The 11532-nt window shown below is 52.0% G+C and overlaps 1 long non-coding RNA gene across 1 annotated transcript; it reads right to left on the bottom strand.

Annotated features, from left to right (window-relative positions):
* Positions 1–375: 375 nt before the first annotated feature.
* LOC115904270 lies at positions 376–8428 on the bottom strand. The gene is made up of 4 exons (XR_004060774.1): positions 8168–8428; positions 6849–6971; positions 1173–1289; positions 376–772 (listed from the first exon to the last, which is right to left on the bottom strand). It is a non-coding gene; the product is annotated as an uncharacterized LOC115904270 (long non-coding RNA).
* Positions 8429–11532: the final 3104 nt, after the last annotated feature.

The raw sequence follows: 11532 nt of genomic DNA on the forward strand, positions 1-11532 counted from the left end.
TACAGCAGATAACTTGTGTTTTACTCCTCACTGTTAGACTACTCCACTGCTTCGGGGGCTCCCCTTGCACCGGGGATGGCGGAATTTAACTGCGAAAGGGATTGGGAGCATCTGTATCTACACACAGGTAACTTCAAGTGCAGCTTTGTTTCTACAAACCACCTTGCACACAGTCTCTGCAGGTTTAGGACCTCTGTTTTGCAGCTCTCTATGTGCACAGCAAGGTGCTTCACACCGGGGGTTAACAGAGCATTATCCAAAGCACCTTCCACTCAGCTCCCTCTCCGCCTCCCGATGATCATCGCAAACACCTCTGCAATCAGTGCCTCACCTCAACACCTCAACAAGCAGTCCAAGCATTCAGAAACAAACATCAGTGGGTCTAACAGCTACTTTTTTAATTCATTTTATAAATAAGCAACTGAGAATTTTGCTCCAGGTGGCTGCCCGTGTAGCCCATGCCGTAGACGGCGCTCTCTGCGGAGTAAGGCACGATGCGATACGAGTGCAGCTCTTCATAATAGAGCGACTGGGAACAGCACTCCTGCACCATCAGCTTCAGCCGTTTTCGTGCGTCAGAGTAGGCAGTCCTACAGCACGGAGCCTCCTTAAAGTATTCATAGCTCTCCCTCTCTGTCTCTAGGTGGATCTTCCTCAACAGATTGTTAATTAATACAGACCTACGGAGATAGGCCTCGGGGTCGTCCAGGAAGCGCAGTTTCTGCAGAGACAGTTTTAGGATACAAGTCCGGTCCTCTGGTAGTATCAGGTGCTGGGGAGTAAATGGGTGGGTCTTTAGCATCAAGGAATGAAATTAGGGGGAGGGTTGGGGTCTGGAGAGAGGGAGATACTCGCTTTTGGACAATACTCATGGTAATCTTTCAAGGAATGAAATTAGGGGAAGGATTGGGGTCTGCAGTGAGGGAGATACTCGCTCTTGGACAATACTCATGGTAATCTTTCAAGGAATGAAATTAGGGGGAGAGTTGGGGTCTGGAGAGAGGGAGATACTTTTGTGCAATACTCATGGTAATCTTTCAAGAAATGAAACTAGAGGAAGGAGTGAGGGAGATACTTCTTTCAAGGAATGAAATTAGGGGTCTCCTCTCAGTGATGGAGATAATTTCTTTCAAGGAATGAAATTAGGGGTCTGGAGAGAGGGAGATACTCACTTTTGGACAATACTCATGGTAATCTTGATGTAAATGTTCTTCTTCTGCATATTTTCTCTTAAAGTAAGCTACTTTCGACGTCGTTAATGTCTTTGGTAGGCCCCGATCAGATCAGCTCTGCACAAGGGAGGAAAAAGAAAGTCAGTAATGGCCAGGGTGGCTGCAACATCACAGTCTGGGGTGTGCAGGGCAAGGAGGGATCCAGAGGGGGTCAGCACTCAGCCTGCAGCCCTCAACCCGCTGGAATAACTGTTGAGAGGCTGTTGGCAAATGTGAAGCTGTCTCTGAAACAGCCACCCTGAGGCTTGCCAGCACAGCCAGCCCCTCTCACCTCTCTGGAGTGACCACCACAGCACTGGGCACAGGCAGGGTCTCCTGGTCCTACAGCTGAGCGGGTGTCAGGGCAGCCACAGCCCCACAGAGCAGGCAGGAGATGCCTGGGATGGGAATGTCCCTGACCAGAATGAGGCCACCTGAGTGCAGGACAGGGACCCTGTGCCCTGCTGTGGGGGGTCTGTGGGCCGAGGATTGGGGTTTGATTTCCACCCATCACGCACAGAGCTCCGTGGCTTCCCTGGAAAACCAATGCAGAGTGCTTTCACTAGATGGTGGTGTTGTCTCAGCAGAGCAGGAGAGCCCCAGTTCAGTGGGAGGGTGATGGAGTGGGTTTGCTCTCCGGGTGGCTTCAGTTTTGCAGGGCACAGGGGACGGAGGCTCAACATTTGGGATGAGAAAAGGAATTATTGGGCTTTTGTGCTGTGGCAGGAGCCCAGGGGAGGTCTGTTCCTCCAGAGCTGAGCCCTGCAGAGGACCAGGGCTCTCTGGGCTGCCTGATCTGAGCTTGCTCATCTCCCTGGAAAGGTGACATGGTGCTAATTCAGCATCTTAATGAGAGGTGCATAATTCCAGTGGTACTCAGCCTGGAGAGCACTGGGTCCCTGTGAGAGCCAGGACTGGGCTTTGCTTGGCTATCCACCAGGAAACATGAGGAGCCCTGTGCATTTTTGGGAAGCACAATCTCCTCCCAAACCCTCCTTTTTATAAGAAATTTCTGTTATTTGCTTTTAAACGTACTTTTAAAAAAATAGAAAAAAAAAAGAAAAACCACAAAAAACCACCCAAACTTTATCATACTGATGTCTAAAGGCAATCCAGGGAAAGAGAGTATCCAGAGACACTTCACAGAATAACCCAAAGTCAGGTCCTATGGAAAATATTTTCTTCCCCAGGTTGGGGGCATTATGGGAGCATTTGAAAATTCGATTTTCTGAAGAAATAAAGGATTTGGTTCCCTGACACAAGAGAAAAGCAATAATGTGTTGCACAACCAGAACACAGACCCCGTGTTGCTGGAAGGATCTGTCCATGGGGCATGAGGGGCTCCTTGAGCCTCAGCTGCTGCTGGGGGTGCTGAGATACCCACACAACCATCCCAGGCACTGACAGCATCTCTCCTTCACTGGCAGGAGGGAGCAATGTGTCCTCCCTTCCTTCCTCTGCACCAAAATCCCACAAGAAGGGGCTGAAGAATAAATCCCTTCAGTGAGAGGATTCTTGCATTTTCTCACTGAATTTTAAGTCTGTGAGGATGGAGGTTTTTCATGAAGGATTCTGCAGGTCTGTGCAGAAAACTGACTGGTAGAGTCGCCAGTCAGTGACTCCTATTTTGTAGTTACAAAACCCCCTAGGGGTTTTGACACCCTATTTGGAGTCAAGACCCCTCAGCCCTGCTCTGGGGCCCATGAGGACATGGATTGCACTTCAGAGCAGCATTTCTCCAGGAGAGGGACTATTGCTCTTACAGTGGGATCACACTGCCAAGGCTGTCAAGGTTCCAGTTCCCTGGACCATCACACTCATCAGAGATGCTCCCAGCACCCAGCTCAGCTCTCAAGGGCAAGGGCAGGGCTGTGGTCTTCACCACTCCACTGGCACAGCTGCAAACACAGCTTTAAATTCATGTGCAGCAACCTCCTCTGCTTGCAGGTTTCATTCCAATATTTGAGTTACCCCAGAGCCTGGGCAGCCTGGATATTTAATTACTCAGATATCGTGTTCTCCTAGGTGGAAACCCCACTGTGCTCTGTTATCTGAGCACAACAACAAATGCATTCATCTCCCAGTGCCACGGGATGGGAGAGCATTACATCTTTCCTCACACTGCTCTGAGGAAGACAAAGGTACAGACAGATGAAGTGGCATTCCCACAGCCACCCAGGCTGTCAGGGCTGGGAAAGGAGCCAAAGCCAGCACACAGGTAGATCCCTTCCCTCAAACCAAACCTCTAAATGCTAAAACACACTCCCTAGTGCTTTTCAGGGAGAAGGCTGGAAGCACAGCCCTATCACTGCCTGTGTGCAGAGGAAGCAGAAAATCACCCTGAGTGCAGGGGCAGCACAGACAACCACAGCATGCAGAGCATCTCAGCTCAACCCCAGCTCCATGCAAAACTCTCCCTTGCTGGTCCAGACCATGAGAATTCCTCTCCCTGCCCCAGAGATGGAGGGTGATGTGAAATTCAGCATCCCCAGAGCACAGCTGGTGCTGGAGACATCAGGGAGCCAGGACAAGGGAAGGAGCTCTGGCAGCCTGTGGCTGGGAGGGAAGGAGGGCTGTGGGTTTGCACATGCCACGGGCTGGAGGCTGGTGCTGGCTGGCAGGAGCAGACAGAAAAATGGTATTTTGCTGAGAGACACACATGACCATCCTGGCAGTGGGTTCATTGAGCACCCAGCTGGCATCCCCTTTCTGGGGTTATGTTCAGCATCAGCCTGGGACACACCCTTGGTTGGCTGAATTTAAATTCCTAAATAATGCTTGGCCGAATTTAAATTCCTTACATCAGCTAAAGCAGCAAAGTTGTCACGACCCCTCACCCCAACACCCACAACTCAGTTTAGGAGCAAGGAAGGGAAACGACCAAGCAAACACCAAGAGCATCTCTAGGCTGTAAGTTTGGCTTGAAATGTGTTCCCAGTTTTAAATGAAGGACTACATTTGAGGAGCAAAGTCGCCCCAAGCTGCTCAACACCACGCCATCTGTCAGCAAATCCCAGCAGCTCCAAATCTGCAGAGCTTGGAGCACCCACTTCCCCAGCTCAGCAGCTCCCAGGGGCTGTCACAGGTGGCTCAGCTCGGCTCCCCGGGAGGGAAGGGGTGCTGCCTGCACACCTGCAGGGCGAGACAGTGAGCTGGAGGCACCCAAATCCCATCCCAGGGCTGCTCTAGAGAAGTTCAGGGTCTGCTCTTGTGATCAGTGCAGCTGCCATCCCACCACCACTCATTTCATCACCATCACCTTTCATGGCTGCTGCTGGTGCCCACACATCTGTCTGCAGGTTGAGGGGAACAAGAGCACCAGCTGTGCCCTTGCACTGTGCCCTCAACACCAGCAGCGATGCTGGAGCCCTCCAGGGACCCCTCTCCATGCAGGAGGCTCTCAAGGACCCAGCCTTTCTCCAACCCTCACTGGAATTCAGCTCTCCATGGCTCTGAGCGTGCCTGGGAGCTGCTTGGCTGGGGTTACAGCCGCCCGGGGCTGTAGTAATGCCGCAGTGAATCAGACCCTTGGCGTTTTGTTTAAATATAAACACATTGAATCAGTGCTTTTTGTGTAAAAGGCTATTCTCGCCAGCCAAGTGTTTTGACAGCTCCAGCGAGGTGCTGTGAGTCACTGCCTCTGCCTCACTCAAGCTCAGAGACAGATACATCTTAATCACATTACGTTTTCTCCAGCGCTACCCCACAAGTCAAGGCACGGGGCCAAAACCTCCCCACGGGGACCAAGCAGCACAGCGCTGAGTCCCGAGCCTGAGCTTTGTCCTTCCAGCCTGGATGAGAGTGGGGAAAGCGCATCCAGCATCCTGGCAGCGCTCAGCCCCGAGCCTGAGCTTTGTCCTTCCAGCCGGGATGGAAGGGTCGGGAAAGCGCATCCAGCATCCCGGCAGCGCTCAGCCCCGAGCCCTCCGCTGCTCCCCGAGGGCTCGCTGCAATTTGCAGCGGCGGGCAGTGCTGGGGGCTCGGCAGCCCCAGGGATGCCCGGTGTTTGCATCCCGCCGGTGCCTCCTCGGAATGCAGGGCGCATCGGCTGGAGCTGCCATTAGCGCTAATGGGAGTTCGGAATAGAAATCCCACGCGCGGCAGTGGGGGAATAGACGCCTCTGTCTCAGGCTGGGAGCTCTCAGGGTCAGCCTCGCAAGGGTTTTAATTGTACTTTCAACAGAGCAAAATGTGTCCGTTCCTGTTTGTTTCTCCGGGAATGATTGTGGTGCTCTGTGGTGTGGTACTCGCAGAGTTATTAGGCATGTTTGGACAGAGGGCTGTCTTATCTAAATTGGGTCGGAAATAGATTTATATCGTGGCAACTTCCCGTTTGAACTGCAAATTGCAGCAAAGTCACTTCACCTGCGCTCCCGCATCGCCCCGGTGACAGCAGCCCCTCCTCGGCACGAATTAATGCCGGGCGATTTCCACGGGGCTGCAGCCTCCCGAGACAGGAGCTAAGAGAGAGTTTAAAAAATGATTGAACATCCAGGAAAAAACGCCTGAGCTTGTGCCTTTGCATCTCAAACAACAGAGAGGGATCTGCAAGCCCCGCCACAGAACTTGTTACGTGAGCCCTTGGGAGCATCCCCTCACCTGCCTGCTCCTGCACCTCCCCTGCCTTTCCTCGGCAAGAAAATTCCTCCCTGCCTGCTCAGCGCTGCAGAGAAAGGGCTCGTCCCAATCGATGCTGTTTGGTTGTTGATGCAGACACCTGCAGGGGGTGAGCACGGAGCCGGCCCCGCCGGGCTGGTGACTCAAATGTGCCGCTGCCCTGCAGGGTTCCTATCGCAGCCCGAAGGAGAGCGATCAATATGCGAGCTACGGCTGCCTGAGCCGGAGACCTTCGCTGAGCATCCCTTGCGAGCTCAAACACAAAACCTGAGGCTTCTGAGCACACAGAAACCGGCCTTTATCATCAGCGGGAGACGTGACTTTGACAAGGCAGGACGCATCATCATGTCCTTGCTTCTGCTGTCAAAGTGCGGTGATAAACTCCCCCGTCCCCAACCTTCAGAGCACTCGCAATTAGGGGGTGCTCAGCTGAAACGTGCTCCCGCTTTCACATGCTCTGCTGCTGCTTCTCTCCTAGGGCAGCACAAGCAGCTGGTCCCACTGTGAGATTCCCAGTTGATCATGCAAAGCTACCAGACCACGGGCAGATGAAACATGTGGATTGAAAACACATGCCAGCCCCGGGATTTCACACGGCTGCCAATCCATGGCAGCCCTTCTAGAATATCGAGCCCCTCTAGAGTATCGAGCCTTATCAGCCAGAGCAAGCCCCCTTTCATTGCCTCACGGGGAGCTGGGGACCCGCAGCCGCACTCCTGTCTGCTGGCTTTGCACTTTAAAACCGCCTTTTAGTTCGCTGATTGCTCTGCAGACCTGCCTAATTGCAGATTCTCCCTGGGCACACATGTGTACAAGGCAGAAGCATCTGAACGGCTCTCGTGAGGGCATGAAGGCATGAGACTTAATGGCTGAGTGACTATTCCTGTCTCCCTCCTCGGAGTCCCACTGCTTTTCCCAATAGAATAAAATAACAATTCCAGGTTCGCCCCCTTTTGACATTAATCCCGTAAATTCCCTCACTCCGCCCAAGCAGCTGAAGTTTGCAAACTTGTTCGTTACCTGAGGGTGCGGAGTCAGTCTGCAAAGGGTCGTTCTGGGGTAATCTCAGCAGTTCTGGTAAGATTTCCCCCTCGCACGGGCTCAGCGAGCATTTCTGGCAGCACGGCACTGCTGAAGGGTCACCTGCCGTGGTGGATCAAGGAGAAACACTCAGGTGGCAAAATCAGGACAAACACGGCGAGCAGCTGGACCACAAGAGGACAAAGTGCTATTTCAGCATCCCCACAGGGCTTAGTAACAGGGATAAATAAGAGTTCTGATGTTACACCCAATTCTCTAACTTTGACCTTGTTTTCTGGAGCCCCTTTCACACATCAGGAAAGCAGATAAAACATTAAAGAAAGAAAAAAAAAACATTTCGGTCTCTCAGTGGTGTAGCTATAATCCATTCAGAGCAAATGCTGCAAAAATACAGCTTGCTCCTCTAAATATCCGGATGTTTCTGGAGCTAGAACATTAATTCTGCCCCAATCACCTCTTAAAATGGCACATTATTTTCTCCATTAATTCTTGTCAACCTCAGAGGAAAGCTAAAGGGCTGCTATTAAAACCATGCCATTATTTTGAGTAGCAGCATTAATTCTCTATCATACACGCTCACACTGCCTGCAGAGCAGTACAGGTCTGGGGAAAGTCAGATTCCCATTTCTCTTTAACAGGGTGCACAGTTCAGAGTTTGCCTGACATACATTTTCCAGGCTGATGCCTTGCCTTCTGGGTGAAGTATTTGGCATGCTGTAGTAAGAACATCTCCCACTCTCATGGGGGAAAAACCATCACAGATACATGTGTATACCTAAACTCTGCACTTTTACAGGTGTGTGCCAGAGACACTCAGAGTTTTTGAGCGCATGAACGAAATTAGACATGTCTAAATGCTGCGAGAGAGAAAGGAAAGGAGAGCCGGTTTGTGTGTGTACCCGTGTCTCGCAGCTATAAGACAACTAAATTTAGACAGTTGTGTCATCCCAGAGGATGACAGCATTAACAGGCGATGGAAAGAGGAGCTATGGCTACTTTGCAGAGTTCAGCTCTGACCGTAAAGAGAGGACTCTGATGGAAATGACCTTTTCTGGAGTCCGGCAGAGCAGCAGCACCTCTGCCCGTGGCACTGCGGGACGCGCGGAGCCTCCCCCTCGGCTCTTCCCTCTCCCGCGCTGCAGCAAAGCCACGAGAGCTCCCAAACAAACGCAAAACTTCCTCTCCACGCCAGCAGCCACCTGCCAAACCCTTCGGAGCAGATCCCACCAGCAAAGCCCCGCAGCACCTCTCTGACACGGCAACCCCACAGCTCGCTGTCCCCGGGCGGTGCCACTCACCCAGCGAGCCCCGGCTCCAGAGGGAGGGAGGGCTGCTCCGTCCTTCCCTCGCTGCTCCTGGAGGAGGTGGCGGCGGTGCTGCTGGCGGCGGCGGTGGCAGCTCCTGCGGGTCCCTGCAGCCACTGAGGAGCGCATCACCTCCCGGCCGCAGCCCGCGGAGGTGGGTGCCCAGATGTTCCCCGCGCGGATTGGTCCAGCGGGAGCAGATGTTGCCCGGTTGCTAGGAGCGTTGCTAGGAGCGCTGCTAGGAGACGGTGACGCTCTCTCCATCACTGGCGCGACACGAGGCCGCGGGGAGGGAGGGAGGGAGGAAGAGGGGAGGAGGGAGGAGCAGGTCCCCACCGCCACCGGGATGCTCCGCGCCGGGCCGTGCCGTGCCGGGCTGAGGGGTGAGCCGGAGGATGGAGCGGGTGCCGCGGCTCAGAGCTGGACAGGCGGTGAGGAGCTGCAGAGGATGGAGACGTAAAAGGCCAGAACAGGGAAGGGGGAGCAGCCCGGGGAGGGGGTGGGCAAGGGGGACCATAAAACCTCCCGTCAGGGCGGGCTGAGGGATGCGCGGAGCCGGCCGGCAGCCGCGGAGGCGCCCGGCGCTCGCTGCGGCACTGAGAGGGAGAGAGCTCTGCTCGCTTCAGGGAAAGACCGGGAGAAATACAACCCAGTGTCTGGAAGGGCTGGAAGGAGAGGAGTCAATTCGGTCCTGCCGGCAGAGACCAGCTCTCTTACTGGGTCATGTTCCTTACTGGGTCATGACCTTCTGCTCTCTCACTGGGTCATGTTCCTCTTCCCTCCTGATTTATGATTATCCCTTTTCCCTCCATCAGATCCTGGCCCACTTTTTCCCCTGAGCTTTTGGCATGTTCCACCACGGCGCCCTGGGTCCCACCCTGGCACTTAGACCCATGATCCCATGGCCAGAAATTGGATTGCTGTAGGATAAAAAGCTGCACAACAATACCACCCAGACCTCCTCTCAAATAAAGCAGCAGGTCACTGTGGGGTAGGACAACTCCTGCATCTCAGACAGACAACAGATTTTACTGCTGAGCACACTCTTCAGGGTAGGGTACCAGGCTCAGTCTACCCTCACGACCAAGGGTCCACCCAGAAAAATATTAAAAGGAGTATTACCTGTTTAATACAGTGTGCAAAAAGAAGGGAAATCCCTTTTACTGAAAGCCTAGCTCTGTATGTAAATACTGGCAGATAGGAAAGTAAAAAAAAAAAAAAAAAATTATTAAAAAAAATACACCGGCTATGTGTAGGGACCTTCCCTGGAAGAAGTGGGTCAGTCCCACAGTGAAAAGGAGTTGCACAAGTTCCCCTCCCTCCGGTTGCTCCATGAGCTTTTCTGGACAGCCAGATTGGTGCCAATGGCTGCACTGGAGTTACTGGTCCAGCACTGGTTCAGATCAGCCCCAGCACCAAACCTGGGCTTTGATCAGGACTTTCCTGCAAGAAGAAACATCTCTAGACAATACATTTTCCTCTGCACCTGCCAGCTGTGTCCATTTCCTCACAACTACCATGGATGACACTGCTGCTCCTGACAGACTCACATTCATGCCACAGCCTCCCTATCCAAGCAGTCACTCAGTCCAGAGAATCTCAGAATGGTTTAGGTTGGAGGGGATCTTAAAGTTCATCTTTTCCTACCCCCTGCCATGGGCAGGGACACTTCCCACTTTACCACGTTGCTCAAAGCCCCATCCAGCCTTACCTTGAACACTTCCAAAACAACTACTGCTACCTCTCATCCTGGTACTAAAGGTGACTCAAAGGCTCAGACAGTGCCAAAAACAAGGCAAGGTGCAATGGGAACATATTCATTTTGACAGCCTTTGAAGCTCCTGGGCAATTCCCTGTTCCCCTGGGATCTGTAAGATGCCTAATGCATATTCTATCAGGTCTTGTCACTGCTGGAAGGACACAGGAGTTCCCCTCCCTCTGGTTGCTCCATGGAGGTTCTGCAGAGGATTTTGGGCCAGGCTTTGTCCTCCTCCTTCTTAGACAGTGGGAATGGAGGCACACTGCACTTGGCATCCACCTGGATCAATATCTCGCTCAAATTTTAACAGCTGGGTCTTGGCAAGCCTGAAACTCAGCTAGCCCATGTCAAGGCAGCAGCCTCAGACTAGTTACTCCCTTGGCTTGGATCACCTGGTTGCATTTGGTACTCAGTGTGCACAAACATGGGCACACATGGTGCCCCTGGTCTTTGCAGCTTGAGGAAAGGTCACTCAGGGCCACATATTTACTTCAAATTATCTCTGAATCTCTGCTTCTTTTATTGAGAAGTCAAATGAAACTCCAACTAATTCCAAATTTGAATTTTCTAGGACAATAGGAAGGCACTAGAATTTAATTGATTTTGATTACCTGCCTTATTATTATGCTGTCAGTAGCAGTAGTTCAGGTTGGTGTAATGTTAAATTTACTGTGAGGTGAATCTGACATTTCTCTACTGCTGAATCGAGGACTTGAGCAATTCTTCAGCTCTTCACAAAGATGTTGTAATTAATTCAGTAACATCCCTTCTGTAAGCAGAGATAGAAAAGGAAGACACAGAAGCACCTACTCCATGCCAAAGAGCTGAATGAACGACAGCATCACTCACTCCAATCTCTGTGGAATTTGCTGCATTTTTTTTTAACATTCAAGACAATTTCTACTGCAAAGACACACCTTCCCCTCTCCTGTCAGCACAAAAGCAGGACTTACTAGCAGGCAATAATAACACAGCCAAAAGGTCAGCTGTGTTTCCTCAGCTGGATCCAAGAAGTGTTTCCATCCCCTGATCAGCCCTGAGGAAATTCTTCCACAATCCAAGTGTAGCTGCTTTTCCTTGCCCACTTTCCAAGGGGGCAGAGAGTGCAGGGAAGCACATCCCCTGCCAGTGAAAACCAGCTCTGTTCTGCTGGCTCAAAGGGATCTCCATCAGGAAGAGATGCTCCATCCCATCCCATCCCATCCCATCCCATCCCATCCCATCCCATCCCATCCCATCCCATCCCACCCCATCCCATCCATCTCCTTCCTCCTGCCATGGAAGCTCAAGAAATCACCTCTCTCCTTGCCTGGAGAGGAGTTTTCCCCTCTGCCTGGTCAGGAATCACTGCCCAGCTGACTCACACAATGTTTAAGTGCAGCAGAAATTAAACAGACCCATGAGCTGGGACCAAAGTCTCTATTGACAGGGATATTATTTGAGAAGATAAGATTTTAAATGTGTGCTGCACAAGATAAAGCCTGGACAGGCAGACAATAGAAGAGCAGCTTTTTCCTTTCCTTTTAGTTTTTTGAAAGCAGGATTGCCTGACATATTCAGTGCTATAACAAATACATGTTTTAAATGGTTTAGAGCAGTT

This window comes from Camarhynchus parvulus, chromosome 5 (genome assembly GCF_901933205.1).
Source record: "Camarhynchus parvulus chromosome 5, STF_HiC, whole genome shotgun sequence".
In the NCBI taxonomy this organism is placed as follows: domain Eukaryota; kingdom Metazoa; phylum Chordata; class Aves; order Passeriformes; family Thraupidae; genus Camarhynchus; species Camarhynchus parvulus.